The following is a 17,263-nucleotide window of genomic DNA, read 5'->3' as shown; positions in this document are numbered from 1 at the left end:
GGATAAATACAGAATGGACAGACAGACAGGTGATGGATTTTCTTCCCTGCTCACTACAAGGTTTGCTGTTTACATGGTAGCAAAGCATATCTGCACAAAATATGACATGTTGCAATCAAAGGCACCGTTGTTTTTCCACAAAAGCATCAATGTTGTTTGTCTGGATGGGTAATTAGGCTTTCCTCATTAGAATGTTGATTTGATTCAAGTTTTTATGATCTCAGCTGACTGTGAAAACATCTACAGCTGTGGAGCAGACAGTTAATCTTTTCTTCACTGAACTGCTGAATGTCCCTGTCTCCACTGTTCCCTCTTTAGGCTGAGCTTTGAACTATTTGGCCCTTCACCACGTATGCAGGCACCTAGCAGCAGAGGCTCCACCTGAAAATTACACGAAGAAGCGCTTGTCTTCAAACTTTATGGTGCTGCAGAGGTCCCACGGCACCAGGGCGGCAGCCATACCTTAAAAATGATTAATTGTGAACACTGAGAGATACTCTGATATAAATTTAAAGCCAGACAAGAGACGCTCAGACTGGCTACATTTAGATTCAGTGTGTAGTCAGTGGGTAGTTTCACCTTTGCCCATAAAGATCAAAACACATATGGAAGCTTTGGTATGTGATAACACATTTGAAACACATGTTGAAGAGCTCTTTTTGAACATAAAAGAAATAACATTGTTTTACTTCAGTTTGTTTTTATAAAAAACATATTTAGTACACTACATAGAATAAACCTGTTTGCTGTACTATAACTGTTTTTCTTTCTATCATTGCTACTTGCACATATATTATGATCTTAATACAATTTAAGTTGCATGCACTAATTTTAATGTGAAAGGAATTTTGGAATGAAAGCATGTGAAATAAGATGGAAGAGTGATGCTCTTAGCAAGAACTGTGGGAACATTTTCATTTCGTCTTCACATGCATCATCTTTGGCCTCTACAAAGTGATTCATCCACAGAAACCTCATTCTAAGGTAGTCTGTGTACTCTTGGGGCACATTCATGTATCCTGACCCATTCGCTCCACACGTTGTCTTTTTCCTTTCAAAATGCAGATTTGTTGGGAGAAACACTTGAACGCACGCGCGAGTCATGGTGGTTTCAACAGGCTGCTCCGCTCTTCCTTCATCTCTCCTGGGGAGTGATGAAGCTGTGTGAGTCACAGGTATGAATGTGTGAGTGATTCCCAAACTTAGTCAGATATTGGTGCAATTGGAGTCTGGGATGCTAAGTTCACCTCCACCCTGCAAGTGCTGCAGACACTCACCACGGTCATCTCTCTCTCAACCTCTCTGTTATCTGGGTCTGTTTCTGTTATTCACCGAACATTGCTCAGGTTGAGGCCACATGTGCTTCGGCAAAGGAGTTAAATTGAAACAGACTGTGGTGCTGCGGGAACTTTTGGATCTTTCTGCCTATTAGTCAAACGTTGGTTTTGTCATGCAAAATGTTTATTTAAAATTCAGTTGTTTGTTGCCATACAACTTAGCCATTGGAATCTGTCTCATGCGCTCATGATGGGACAAGAACCAGGCAGCAAAACGGACACGAGGGAATTAAAGTGAATAAAACCGTCGTGTTACGAAACATTTTGCGCAGCCACAGAAGGCAAGAAGAAACAACAGCTTCAAATATAGGAAAGTATAAAGAGAAAATTATGCAATTGAGAAAGGTACAGGATCAAAACAAAAACACTTCATTTCATGCAAACAATCAGAACAAAAAAATATCTATAATAGCTGAAAAACACAGAAACATATGCGAGCAGACTTCAGCGGCTGTACTCTGCAATCATTAAGTGCAGGATTGTGCAGCCACCACTCAGTAATTTAATGTTTCCTCTGGACATGCTGCTGAGAAAATGGGATTTCAATAGGTTTTTTTGTGTTAAAAGCTCTAAAACGTCTTCCTGAGGGGAAAGTTGTGAAGACATGATTGAAGGGGTGGCTAAAGTCAGTATTGCACCATTTTGTACATGTCCTTGATCATTTGGATTGTTGCACCTACACTCTTCTCCTGTGTTTTATCCACTGTCTTTACTTTCCATGGTGACCTTTGACCCTGCTGCACTTAATGCAGGGTCACTGCTAGGTCAGCCTGGTCTGTGCATCTGCTGGGATGGCTGCCTTTGAAACGTCTCCCATTTGTGATATTAAGCTCTCCTTCCACATGGTACCAGGGTGGAGAGGATGTTGAGCAACCATCTTCAATTTTTATTTACATATTAATTCTGTTAACTGACCATGCCTGTATAAGACAGAATGCATTAGATCCAAAGTACATTACGATTTAGGGTGGAACCATTTTTGGTTCTCATATTTACTGGTTTTGTAGTCAGACCGGTGAATGTTTGCAGGATTATAGTGTTAGAATCGCTTCTTCTCCCTTACAGGTCAGGTTTAAACATCTGTGCTGTAGCCAACCTAAATCCTGCAAAATCAGAAGATTCTTTCTTTTCTTACTTCTGTCAGTCAAAATAATCTGCAAATAAATAACAGAACATTCTCTTTCAATCTCTTTGAGTGAAGTTGCAAAGTTTAGTTAAACAGAGGGGAAAATATAGTTCTAATGTTCCAGTTTAATTCTTTCCAGGAGATGAAATTAAGTCTGTGGTTTGGTAAATCTGTCATAGTTTTAACTGAAACAAATAGTAAATATTGTGAAGAAACAGCAGTAACTGGAATAAAAGCAGAGGAAATTTTAATTATGTGCTAGTTGTTATTTTTTATTTCCAATACAAAGGCGAAGCCTGCTCCAATTTCAAAGGCAATCAAAAAGCAAACACAAATATTGAGTTCAAAAACATCCTCACAAAATACCTGTTTCCACTCCAAGACCACAGCCCGATGTTTTATACAGCACGTGCACCCTGACGTACCCTCTCCTTTGTTTACAGGTGGCATTTCCTTTTAGATGTTGGCAGCGTCGGTGCATGATGGCCTACATGGTGAGGGACAAACACACAAAGACCCACACACCTGGTTTATTTCAGCATTCTTTGCCATGCTTTGCATTTTATTTGAATAGAAAACTTTGTTTAATACAAAAATCTTCTGTGGAGCCTATTTTCATGCGTTTCTTTGTTGTTTTTTTGCATTTAAAAGTCTGTATTGTGCTTTTTTGAGAGAATACTTTTACAGTTTAAATAGTTTAAAAAAGCTTTCTACTGCACACTTTAAAGGCAGCGTGTGTTTATGACGGATGAAATATCATCACATCACATCATTTTCTTGTCCAACCCTCCCACATATGAACAGCCCTCCCTGACCACAGCCAGCAGGGAATAATGCATGGTTAACACTTTGCCCCTCCCAGTGAAATCCAACCCTTGTTTTATTTTCCTCTGCTGACCACCAGTGTTCCAGGCAAAGGCAGCCTGAGTCGTAGACTTCCGGTTCCAGCCCCTTCAATTACCGTACCAACGTATAAACACAATTCAGAGCGACTGAGCAACAGAAAGAGCTGTGGAGAGGGGCGTGGGCTTTTTTTTGTTTGTATCCATTTGTCCAACCTTTGGTTAGAGGTGAAAACTTGAAACAGTGAAACCGACGCGATGCCTTTAATTAAGTCGCCTTCCTGCGTAAGGTCTGTGGGCTTGCGGGAGCCGACTTAACAAAACACAATAAACTTCAGTCAATCAAGTCAAGTTTTATTTAAAGCTGAAAATCACCGTGCAGCACCGTCCCAATTCATTTCACAAGTGGAACAGAAAAAAGACAAAGCAAAAGACAAGGTAAAGCAAAAGCATTGTGAGAATATCAAATTAAAATGGATATAAGAGCCTAAAAAAGACTTTTTTATTGCTTAAAACCTTTTTAGAATGAATGCGCAATATTTCAACTGCTTTAAATTCTGCGCGAAATGTTATTTACATATTTTGAAATATGTCGGTTTATCGAAACAGTAGTTTGTGCCTTCCGCTGCACGTGTGATCCTGTGAGACGACTCCTCGTGTCGGCTTGTTCTTGGCCTCCTGACCAAAAGTGTGATAATTTTAGACTTTAGTCTCTCATGGTCTGGAGCAAAGACGGCATTTTGAAATAAACTTGGAATTTAGCTTAATTGCAGTTTACAGATTTAGGAGGGGCAGCATTCTCTTCCTTATTTTCTTGCATAAATAGAGTAACTGGACTCCAAAGACATGAGGTTTAGAAGCCACAAAAGTAAAAGAACCTCAGAGGCAGAGAGGACACTTTGGAGTCTGGCTCCTTCGCTTTCCCTGCAGCTTCACCGCACTCTGCTCCTAATGTGAGATCCTTTTCTCCGCTAACCACCAGATTTGTTGTTCCCCTTCGGTCATTAGGTCACTCTGGTGAAAATTGACCATCAGTTTTATCTGATTTGTGCACAGCTGAGGTCCAGTATTTGCTTTTATAAGATACTGATTTTTGTCCAGCAAAAGAAATTGGTCCTTTGTGGTTCTCAGCCTTTGTCCGCTCTTCTCGGCCAGAGTATTTCCCATTACCTCATTACCATTATGGGATTTGTTCCCCAACATTTCTATTTTAAACCTTTTCACCAATCATTTCCATTTTAGCTGACTCACTTGTATAATATAAACATTTTCCTGTGTACATACAAATTATAACCCCATCATCCATCCACCCATTCATCCATCCATCCATCTATCCATCCATCATCCATCTGCCCATTCACCCATCCATCCATCCACCATCCATCCATCCATCCACCCTTTCATCCATCATCCATCTATCCATCCATCATCCATCCATCCATCCATCCTCCATCCATCCATCCACCCATCCATCCATCCATCCACCCATCATCCATCCATCCATCCATCCATCCATCCATCATCCATCCATCCATCCATCCATCCATCCATCCATCCATCCATCCATCCATCCATCCATCATCCATCATCCATCTATCCATCTATCCATCCATCATCCATCTGCCCATCCACCCACCCATCTATCCATTATCCATCTATCCATCCATCTGTCCATCCACCCATTCATCCATCTGCCCATCCATCCATCCACCCATTCATCCATCATCCATCTATCCATCCATCTGCCCATCCATCCATCCATTATCCATCCATCCATCCATCCATCCATCCATCATCCATCCATCCATCCATCCATCCATCCATCCATGGCTTGGGATCATGAACTCCTGCAGAGCCAGGAGCCAGACAGCAGAGCCAGGAGCCGCCAGATGTCAAAACCAGATAACCAGTCCATCATATAAATGCAAAAGAGAGTGGAAAGTCTGATCTCAGAAACCAGATGCAGAGAAAAATTCTATAAATATTCTATAAAGAAGAAATACCAAAAACAACCTGACAAGGATTTATGCCAACAGATACTCATGTAGTCAAAGAAAAATGGGGCAGGACGAGCAGGAGAAAACCACACAGGTGAGATAAATGAGGTTAGTCACCAAACAACAACACAAGGAACAAAACAACACAAATCAAAAAATTGAAAAGGCGTCTTGTGATCTGGGCTTTTTGTGTTGCTCAGATAAAGTTATTACTCTGTGAAAAAATGTCATCTAAAGAGCAATATGGTAGAAGCTACCACTGCCACAGAGTAGGAAAAACTCATTTCAAAGGAAAAAAAGCAGCTGTTAGATGTTTATGTGAGGGATAAAGAGAATCCCTGTGAATAAAAGGAATGATTCATGGAGCAGCACCATGAGTTTGAAGATAGGGCAACCATGTGCCTTTGATAGAATCAAAGGAGGATGCAGCAGGTGCTTTTCATATATCCCTATGATGATCAAGATGGAGCAGAATAAAGCAGGAGATGGGACTGCCTTTAATTCATTTCATTGTTGTTCATTGCAACATTTTGCATTAATCTTAATATTTTGCTCCATTTAATGCCTAATATATTGTGTTATTTCACAATGCTGTACGTTACAAATACTCCCTTGGCAGTGGTAATTCTTGGAGATTTCTCTAAAACATTTACCGTACGCCCCAACGTATGTTTTGCAGTCAAACAGTCTTGGCACCACATCAGAGCAGAATTCTAACTATATAAGAAGCAACATATTCTCAGTGTATCAGTTAAAAGCATAAAAATGTGGACTTTTCAGCCTCTTGCTATTAATAGTATTTGTCAGTTATTTAATTCAACCAGATCATCAGTTTTGAATGTGAAAGTGCACTCCGATAGCTTTAATAGTTCACTTTGATAAAGCAGGTCCAAGACATTTGTGTGTCAAAGTAAATTGTGCAGCTTAAAACGTTCAAAACTGTGTCCAGTGAAGATTTTAATGCTCTCATCCTGTGTTACGTTGCATTTTTAGCCACTTGGGCTGGAAGCATTTGTCAACCCATCATTCTTCTGCAGTGATTAAACCAGCCCCTCTTCTCGTGGAGAGTGTATCAACAGTCTTGGCTGGAGAACATCCTGCACAGGGATGGTTGCGAGCTTGTTGACACTGCTTTTGTTCTTCTTCCTCTGCTCTGCTCTGCTCTGCACTGACCCACCCCTTTAAGAGCTTTCTACACTGCTGACAGCTGAGAGTGATTCTCGAGGTCAGGACGCGTGCACAGTTAATGGGGGGGGGCCCAGTTTCATGACCAGGCCTGCAGGCTGGGACTCAGGTCTAATGCTTGCTAGTGACAGACAGGTGCGGTATCTGTGTTCCCCTCAGTGGAAGTTGTGTTTATGAATAATCAATCAGTTTTTGAACTGGATGTCATGTCCAGATGAACTTGGTATCTATTAAAATGAAAAAAAATAATAACCAAGATTTCATTTTGTTTTGCACAAAGAAGATGACATGTCAAATCATTTTAAGCGATGTAGTCAGCAGACTATTTACATGCTTCAAATTAAAAGTTGACATCACTTTAAAGCAGCTGTCATCTCAGTATAACAAATCTGATAAGAGTTCCTGTGTGGGAGGGCTTTTTCCTATAGATCAGTGAGGAATCTGAGAATCTGCCTAAAGCAGAAGGTTTCAACTCAGCACGGGCATATTAACCATCACACTGGGATCTTCCTTAAGTCACATTCAGGTAGAGAAAACAGGATGGGCTTTCATGCCTCCGCCAGGGCTGCCCTTTGTCACCGATTCTGTTCATAATTTTTATGGACAGAATTTCTAGGTGCAGTCATGGTGTTGAGGGGATCTGGTTTGGTGACCTCAGGATCGCGTCTCTGCTTTTTGCGGATGATGTGGTCCTGTTGGCTTCATCGGCCCGTGACCTCCAACTATCACTGGATCGGTTCGCCGCCGCCTGTGAAGCGGCTGGGATGAGAATCAGCACCTCCAAATCCGAGGCCATGGTTCTCGACCGGAAAAAGGTGGAGTGCCTTCTCCGGGTAAAGGAGGAGATCCTGCCCCAAGTGGAGGAGTTTAAGTACCTCGGGGTCTTGTTCACGAGTGGGGGAAGAATGGAGCGGGAGATCGACAGGCGGATCGGTGTGGCGTCTGCAGTAATGCGGACTCTGCACCGGTCCGTTGTGGTGAAGAGAGAGCTGAGCCGAAAGGCGAAGCTCTCGATTTACCGGTCGATCTTCGTTCCTACCCTCACCTATGGTCATGAGCTTTGGGTCATGACCGAAAGAACAAGATCACGGGTACAAGCGGCTGAAATGAGCTTCCTCCGTAGGGTGGCTGGGCTCTCCCTTAGAGATAGGGTGAGAAGCTCTGCCATCCGGGAGGAACTCGGAGTAGAGTCGCTACTCCTCCGCGTTGAGAGGAGCCAGATGGGGTGGCTTGGGCATCTAATCAGGATGCCCCCTGGACGCCTCCCTGGTGAGGTGTTCAGGGCATGTCCCTCCGGTAGGAGACCCCCGGGGAGACCCAGGACACGTTGGAGAGACTATGTCTCTCGACTGGCCTGGGAACGCCTGGGGATCCCTCCGGATGAGCTGGAGGAGGTAGCTGGGGAGAGGGAAGTCTGGGCTTCTCTCCTTAGGCTGCTACCCCCGCGACCCGACCCGGATAAGCGGTAGAGAATGGATGGATGGATGGATGGAAGATGACATGTCAAATCATTTTAAGCGATGTAGTCAGCAGACTATTTACATGCTTCAAATTAAAAGTTGACATCACTTTAAAGCAGCTGTCATCTCAGTATAACAAATCTGATAAGAGTTCCTGTGTGGGAGGGCTTTTTCCTATAGATCAGTGAGGAATCTGAGAATCTGCCTAAAGCAGAAGGTTTCAACTCAGCACGGGCATATTAACCATCACACTGGGATCTTCCTTAAGTCACATTCAGGTAGAGAAAACAGGATGGGCTTTCATGCATGTCAGAGATCTTGTTGTGAGACTGTGCACGTTTACGTCCAGGCTCATCTCTATCCTCGCTGAACCAACCATGTTGCAACTGATGTCATGTGTAGGCTAAGACCAACTCATGCTTCCAAGTGATGCCTTCTCTCCCCCCACCCTACTGTCAAAGCCCCAGCAGTCTCCATAATACCTCATACCTCACTGTAGTTAACTCACAAGAGGTTTATGACATTGGTTAACCTTTAGCTTTAAACATATCCAGGTAAATTACATGTTTCTAAAATTTCAGCCTCTTTGAGTTTACGAACTGCAAAACGACCTGGGTGAGTAAGACAACGGTGACAGCGTTCAGGCTTGTAAAAGGAATAGGGTGTAATTACTACCTTTGTGTTGTGAATTGGTTTCATTTTATTTGGGTTTTTGGTCACATATGAGGTATACATTGGAAATACAATACTGTGCATAGAAGCTGAGGCCCAGAAACCCACACAGCACCTGCTGTCTGAGATCTTCCACTGTGGGAAGTGTCCTATTGTGTCTTTGGTGCCCACAAACTAGGCCAAGACTATCAATCAAAAAACGTCATTACCCACTCTGTGTTTAATCATCTCTGAATAAAACCATTCAAGAAAGCTTTAGTTAAAAAATAAGTAAACAGTTGCAAGACAGGTTAAGTGTGACAATAGATATGTTGTACTGGAAAACTCAGTTCTTTCATAATTGATGTAGTGATCATTAAAAAAAGGTCATATGTGCATAAATAATGGTGTATATTTGTGCTGGGCTTTGTACTCCATATGGAGAGTTTTTGTCAGTGGTTTGCAGATTTATCAGCTTTATACAGAGCATAAGGAAGAAACGCTAATTTCTCCAGTAGTACAAGTTAACACTGTGTCTGCGTAGCGTCTTAGAAACTTGTTTGTCGTTTTTAAAATCAGTTTATTAAAAGCTCCTATTATAGCATCTATCATGTTGTAAGACAGAAGTCAGTTCAGATGTAAGCAGAGCTATCACTGTATATGCTGTAGATTAGCTTTAAGCAAACATTGCGTAACACCAGTGTTATACAGTATTTCCAGCCATTTCACTTTGACAGGAATAGATCTACTCAGTTTCTTTGCCCTTGTCTGCTGACAGAACAGGAAAGGGGGAAAGAAACTGCATTTTCCAGTCAGAAAGATTCCTGTTACAATGGAGACCAGAGACAAATGACTGAACAGTACAATTAAGGAGGCTTTCATCTTTTCAGGTTTACTTGAAGTGGTAGGTGGAGTGGTAGGCAATCAGCACAAACAAACAGTCCTGGAAAGGTCAAAACCGATGCAGAGTAACATGAGAAGTAAGAAAAAACACATCAATATATAGGGGAGGCCTTTTGTTTGAGGTTCAATCAACTGGTGGTTGGTCGCTGGCTTTCAAACCTTAGCATTAAAACACTTTGACCTTGCCTACTCAGTCACAGCTTAGGAAATGCCAAATACACATTTCTGTTGTCTTGATTTTGGTCTGGGTGGTTGGTGTTCCTGACATTTTCAGAGTTCCTGTACCTGTGGAGCAGGATGGTGTACACAGGTCCCCACCACATTTGCTGGTATTAATTAGGTGAAATGCAACAGAAACACTGGATAATTTATCTTAATTAAAGGCATCAGAGTCAGTTTGCTCTGTATTTATCTTTTCTGGATCCCAGCTGTGATATGTGTCAGTTCTGTCAGCCCCATCATGGTCAGCCACACTTTCCATGCTGTTGCACAGTTTTTTCCTTCTAATGCTCAACACTCTAAAATACCAGCTCCTGTGTTCTGATTTCACTTTTATGTGATGGGAGTTAGTGGTTACAAGCCCTGTATCCTCATATATGCCAGATCTATCTTTATATATGTCAGAGCTGTCGTTACATGTTTCACAACTGTCTTTATATATGTCACATCTGTCTTTATGTATGTCACTAGTTACAAGCAGTGCTGCCATGGTGATGGCAGCGCTGGATCCCAGTCGGTCCAGCGTGTTTTGCAGCCACTGATACAACATGAGAGTGAGTTGATGCGATAAAATAGAGAAGTCAGGAGCGGAAGACGCAAGACTGTGGCTGGTTCATTTTCATAGGGAAAACCAACTGATTGCTGTAATCCAATCAAAGCTGCTTCTTTCAGGCTTTTCCACTTCAAGAATAGCATAGAAATATGATCCACAGCAAATATTTCTGGTTACAAGTAGTCTACTATAATCAACTTGAACATTAAGCCTCATTATCATACAGCGCTGGGGGAATAGGTTTGTCAGCTCATCAGTTTTCTGGAAAGAGTTGCAAAATTTTAAGCCAAAGGTTCAAATCCCCAGATTCAGAGATTTCAATGTAGAAGGTGTTAGAGTCTTGTTGGCTCCCAGGGCTGCTGTTGGTGTTTAAGGCCCTTGGTGCGGGGGTTAGCTGTATAACTGCGATAATATATTTACAAACTACAATAAGATGAGACTTTGGGTGACTATAAACAAAGGCCTACCAGTCAGTGTGATTCCTGGTCCCAACTGAACTCTTTAATCATAGAGTTGGAATTAATCACTTTAAAGTTGCCTCATGCCTCAAAGTTTCCTGTGCCTAGATGGCATGTGCCACTAAGCCTCTTTCCATGTGATATGGCAAAATCTCCTTAGAGAAAACATTGACAGCAGTGTCATCCCCACATTCCAGAGACAACTGCAGTTCTCCAGCATCCAGATTTGTAAACTTTGTGACCTTACCCTGTCAGCAACCCAGACCTGGCCTTTAATAAAGAGCATAGGATACTATTTAAGATAGATGTAGTCGGCTACATGCTACTGATGAGACATAGATCTGGCAAATTTTGTAAATGCAAATGGTGCATGGAATTCCCTCATCAGCCCTTCGTTAACAGCAAACAGTTTGCCATTTTTGTTGCTTTTCTACTGTCTCTCATCTCCTCAGATGTTGCTGCATCAATAATACCTTCAGCACCAAGTTTGGGCTTGATAGATTATCCCTCCAGAGTTTTCCCCAGCAATATAGTTTTCATTTTATTTCAGAAGGGCTTGTATTTCCTTGGACATGTGAGAAGGAGTGAATATACCATACCAATTAAAAAAGATTACCACATAACCACAGCAATGGCTTACCAACCTTGAAAGCACAGATGTCACTATAAGGCTGGTATTATGGGAAAGGTCAGGGGTTAACCAAAAGACTCAAGGATTCATCCACTGAGAAGGATAAATGTTCAAAATACATTCAGTCTTGACTAATAGCACATGCTTACAAATCACCTCTAAGGTCACACGTGTAAATCCAAAGTTTCCTATGTTTGTATTTGGTCAAGCTGTATTTGATTAAAAAGGCTTCACACTTTCTCACATTTCAACAAGCACAAGTATTTGCTTGACTCTGAAATCCCTTTCAAGCCTAAGTAACTCCACATGGGTTTGATACGGATGGCTTTGAAGTTAATTTAGTAGCCAAATGATAATTTAGTAGCCATTGTTAAGATCAACAAATAATTTACTTAGTAACATTAAATCTAAAATGCAATAAATGAAACTGCTTCAGACCTTTCTGGCACTGTCTGCACTGTTGTGCACTGAAGTCAGTGTCATTATAAACCTCCATATGCTATTCTGGCGCCTCTGCTCATCTGTATCATTTTCATGCATCCAACCAGAATGCACATCAGGAGTCACTGAAGGGCTTTTGATCTGGATCCCCTCTGCTCCCCCCTTCAAAAGGGTGGAAGCCATCAAACCTGTCCAGCTTTAAAATAAATTCTCTGCATCGAGCCATATGTCACCTAGATGGTACAGAAGTTCTATTGGCTGCTGATGTCCCAATAGAGCTACAGGCGTCCCTGGCCTCTCTGTGCAGTTGGGATTCAGGTATTGTCTCCATCTGTGGGTCCTCAATCCTGTGGAATGCCCGCGGCTCACGGCCCCAGACAGCTTTTCACAGCTTGACTGTTAGTAATTTACTCAAAAGGCATAACAGCCTTGATATGTGTGCCATATGCATGTGCAGAGAAAGGTGAACGCTCAGATGTTTAAGCTGGTATTTGCCCAAGGCATTCCTTAATGATAAGATATATTTGAGGTGGGGTTGGTTGTGTTGATATTTATTTAGATAAAACGCCTACCGAGTGTTAGAAAGACAGATTTTCTGTCATCTAGACACACGTCATGGTGCGTGTCCATAGTATAACAATTCTGCCTTAAATGATTTTAATGTTTTGGTGAGTATATTATCGTTGTTTTGGAGGGGGGTAAAGAGCAGGCAGATTTTGTCTAGCTTTTACTGCGCTGTGCTCTTGTTGGGAATCTTACTGACTGGAGGTTGGCTTGACTCTTGTTTTGGATAATTGTACAGTACCGAGGTCTGTGGTCCCCATCTCTGTCTCCATGTGGCCTAGGCTGCAAGAGCCATATTTAGGTTGCACGTCCTCCTTATCCTATCCTGTCTCATCCCCATCCTGTCTGACACACCCCCGAAACACATCAGGAGGCAGATAAAGGGCCAGCACGTGGTTGAGTGGGCAGACTTTAGGTGTCCTATGAAAACTGGCTTTGATGAGACCCTCTCAGGTTTACGAACTTTTGGTTTAGAGCACATGTATGGACCTATATTGGCATTGTTTATTATGTCAATAGATTTGGCAGCTGTATTAAGTCTGGAAAATAAATTTAGAATGCAGAGTTGTAAAAAATGGGATTTCTGCAGATTGTACTAAAACAGTTACATGGCTAAGGAATCTTCAAGGAAGCTTTGTTTTGTTCTCCATGAAGCTGATAATTAACCACAGTTGTAAGAAATGAGACTGGAGACAACAGAAATGCATGACCTTTGGTGTGTGTTCATTTAACTGGCAGTTGGAATAAATTCATGTTCTGAGAAGGAATCTATTCACTTTTTTACCCATTGACTACAAGAACAAATGGCAGGTAGGTCAGATAAAGCCAATCATTCTGCTGGGAATTTGCAGCACTATGATTGTGGACTGTATTTAAACAGCCAGATGTACTATTAAAAAAGTCAAATGTGTGAATTATTGCTACATGGTAGATCAGGGACTTTTAAACATATTCCAGTTTGAGACCTAAAAAGGAATTATGTCTCCTTATGACCAAAAAGAACTAAAAAATTCCATGTCTCGCCATCAAATCCACAGTTATAAACTACCATTAAATCTGACGGCCCTCCAGTTGCACATACAACAAAAAATTCAAAGACGTGACTGACTTATTTCCATGTGGTCAGATCACTGCCTTTTGATCGCAGTACTGAGACATGGTTTGTTTGGAGATGTTGGTACATTTGGTTCCGTTCTGGAGAATCGGTTAACCCAGAAATGAGATCTCAGTCCACACTGACACCATTGATGAAGTCAGGTAAAGTTTGTTAATCCAGATTACATTTCTGAGGCTTCATAACAAAACAATGCTGCAGCCATCACCCAAACAATTTAAATACCCAAGAAACAGATACAAAATCCACATTCCTCTGTTGTAATCCAAATAACCAACTGCTTTAAGAATCTAAAAGCTGTAAAGTCCCCCATTTATATACCAAGTACAACCATGGTCAAAATTTCTGTAAATGTAAATGTAACAGTTTAACACGTATAAGGTGAAATGATCTCCAAAGGGCTAAAAGTTGAACACCAAGAACTCTTTTTCAATATTCAAACAAAAAATAGTGTCAGACCATTAATAAGCCTGTTAAGGTCATGGCTCATTTACAGTCATCATTAGGAAAGGTCACGTATAAATACCCAGAATCCTCTCCCCCTGCCCCAACAATTAGCATCCATGAGTCCCTCCCAGCAGTGGCCTAGCACTCTGAGAATGAAAATAATTAATACCCAAAAAACAGGAGAAGACTACAAGGGGATTGCAACGTGTTTCCAGCTACCCAAGTTCTCAGTTCAGAACTTACTTATCAGGAAGTGTGGAGATGAAGCTAAAATCTAGACTAAGAAAGTGATAAGAAACTCTTCTCATGCTGTTATACATCATGTTGAATGACAAAGATGTAACTGAAGATACTTTTCACATTTTGTAACTGTGTATGCTTAAATGCTGTACGTCTGGGGACTCTCCCAGGTCTTTCCCCTTGAAATTCCATCAAAGCTGATGTCTCTAATGACCTCAAACGTGACTTTCTGCAAAATTAACACCCAAAAAACGTATAAAACTTCATTCGCTCCACCACCTCCCCATAATAACCACACATGTGGGTGGGGCCATAATCTTGTGTGGTTTAGTGTGATCTTGTGTTGTACTCAAGCCTCAGCCTGCATGAACTCGCCTGTCCCCTGCGGTGACTGTTGTTAGGGGCAGATGTTGAAGCAACAGACAAACTCTGGCTCTTTTCCTCTTTCCATTGCCCTCATATACACAAACTCATTCATTTAGTTCTTATCTTTGCCACTTAGTGATAGACAGCCTGGAAATAATGACCAGAGGGCTCAGATTTCTGTTATTTCCCACATGACAAACCTGCATTATTTATGGCCTCTTCATGGTCTCCTGGTAAAGAACATTTAGAGGATTTAGAGAATGTCAAAGAAATTTCTTCTTTTTTTGAGCACTTATTTTAAAGAATAACTCTGGTTGATTAATTTTCCAATGATTTTGCTCATGGCTTGTACAAGAATGTGTTTTTGTACTTCTTGCTGATGGGCACAAGATGATTATTATTGTGAATGTTTCCAAACTTCAACTACATGAAACACCACAGGCTTCCTTCCTCGCATTTTCCAGTCCACTGTATCATACCTTGTCTTCCTCTGTGGATGCTCATAAGCCATGTTCCAGCTGAAAATTGGCTAAAGAATTTCCACTCTGTGTGTGTGTGTGTGTATGTGTGTGTGTGTTTATTTGTTTATCTTCAGGCATCATGTAACAAACTGTCCCCTCGTAAATTCTTTCTAGATCACTTAGAGCTTCTTTACTTTGTGCAGAATCCCTATTTCTCTCTCTCTGCATCCATACTGATGGGAAGGTTCTTATATCACTAGACAGATCAGTGTCACGTCAACTCCTTTGTGACACGTACATAAACCATACATTCGCTGAGGCTCTGAGCCAAATGCATAGGCTGACTCTGATGAGAGCCAAGTTACAGTGATGATTTACATTTTATACATTCTTAACTGAAGTGTATTTACGTCTCTATACAGCTCTGCCAGTAAACACCAGTGATCAACACCTAAATATGTGTACAGTTGTCAGGTGTTATCACATTAGAAGCCTTGACATGATGTAACTTTTTTATTGCGAATCAGGGAAGGAGAATTTTGAAATGCTTTTTATGAAACTATTGGGAACTGGGAAGTTTGCAGGGGCTTTTAGCAATGACCAGGAGTGGAAGGAAACCGCCAGACTCTTAAAGACTATGCTCTGACTCATAGGTCAAGGCTCTTTTTCTGTAAACAGGATTTTTCTCATAATTTCAGTTCTCGATCACAGGCCGAGCTCATACCCTGTGCTCTGCCTTTCTGTTATCTCCATCACTTTCATTCAAGGAGTGCTCGTCTCCCAGAGAGGAGAGGGAAGACTGGCATAGAGTCAAGAAAGATGAAGCAAGAGAAGCCCGTTATCTGTGAGTCTGGAAATTAGGAGTATGTGGGAACAAATCCATGTTGGAGATGTGGCTGTTGGGGGTTATGATATTTCCTGTGTGGTGGAGGTGCAGAGGCCACAATGATGGTGCACTTCATGGGATGAGTCTTCACAGAACTGGAAATGACTGTGAAAGCTGTATGTCATCCTCAAGTCTGAACTCCGCTCGGCTTGAACAAGTTATAGGATGACTGCAGTTGGACTGAATACACTCTTCTCCTCTCCATCCCATCTGTCATTTGTTTTTACTGATTAAAAACGGTTTATCTGGAATCATCAATCTACCATTATCATTTAACCACAGATCCATTAATGTCCCTTGCAAGATTCCTTGCAGGAGATTCCTGGGAGGTTTGGCCTTTAATGGACACACGCACTGCCTCGTAAGCATAGTGCATTCTTCAAATTCTGGAAAGACAGTGTCAACGCTATTAAAACCTAAAGTTAAAGGTGCATGCACTGCAGCTGGGAAGGCCATGTTACACAATCTCACATGGCGCAGTGAACGATCCATGAGCCGCCCTGCACGTTTCTGCAGATTATCTATTAAATACCTTCAGTAGACCGTAGATTTATGGTTCGTTTTAACTGTAGATCCCTTCTGTTGCCATACAGAGTGCATCCTACTGCACACACACACACACACGCACACACACATTCACACACACATTCACAGCTGCACACCAGAGCAAGACCAAAGAAGAGCTACAGTATTGCAGATGTGCAACATAGGGGAGACAGAATAGTTTCAGAATGAAAGAGATTAACAGATCCTCTTGAAATGAAGTAGTTTTGGAAAAAGGTTGGTGGAAAGAGTGAATGAATCGGACAACAGCCTGGTTTTTTAAAAAAAACCTAAAGTTTTAGTATGCTGAACTGCTCTAATACAGTCTCTCCTCTGGAAGCTTCTGTCATGAGTCTGGGCAGGACTCAGTTGTCAGTCCATCCCAGCCTCCCTCCCTCCTTCATTTTCCCACCACTTTAGTCTGCTGCAACAGCGCTAGAGCCACACGACGACTACAGGTTGAGAAGTGAGAGAGAGAGAGAGAGAGAGAGGGCGAAGGGGAGACTGAGGAGAGGAAAGACTGATGCACACCTCATGCTGGAGTTTTGAGACACACTGCTGCACACAAAGGTGAGCTCAGACCAGAACACGGTAGCGGTTTGTGAGCCTTCCTGACGCATTGGAGTGTGCATGTGTGCATTTTAACTTTTGCGTCTCTGTGTAAACATGTGTCCTGGTGAAAGACTTGAATTAGATCTTTGAGCCAGGGGCTGTAAGCAGTGGATCAATTTCACTGGAGCCTTTTTCTTTGAATCCATCTCAGTGAAGGCTGCTATTCATATTTCTGTGTATAAACCATCATGTGTCAGTATGCCTGTGTGACAGGTTTTTCTCGCCAA

The 17,263-nt window shown here is 41.8% G+C and overlaps 1 protein-coding gene across 3 annotated transcripts in view; it reads left to right on the top strand.

Annotated features, from left to right (window-relative positions):
• LOC130536123 (uncharacterized) overlaps positions 1-17,263 on the top strand; it is a 144,362-nt gene that overhangs the window by 71,335 nt on the left and 55,764 nt on the right. Inside the window, exon 5 of one of the 3 annotated variants that reach the window (XM_057051787.1) lies at positions 2,907-2,957. The exons of 1 other annotated variant lie outside the window; for it this stretch is intronic. The gene's annotated coding sequence lies outside the window, so the exon portion shown is untranslated. Of the gene's footprint in view, positions 1-2,906; positions 2,958-16,835; positions 16,995-17,263 lie in introns of those variants that run through there. One more of the 3 variants, XM_057051789.1, reaches the window with a different exon arrangement.

This window comes from Takifugu flavidus, chromosome 13 (assembly GCF_003711565.1).
Source record: "Takifugu flavidus isolate HTHZ2018 chromosome 13, ASM371156v2, whole genome shotgun sequence".
NCBI classification, from domain to species: domain Eukaryota; kingdom Metazoa; phylum Chordata; class Actinopteri; order Tetraodontiformes; family Tetraodontidae; genus Takifugu; species Takifugu flavidus.
Note: the sequence above shows the minus strand (reverse complement) of the source record. Positions and strands in the feature narration are given on the sequence as shown.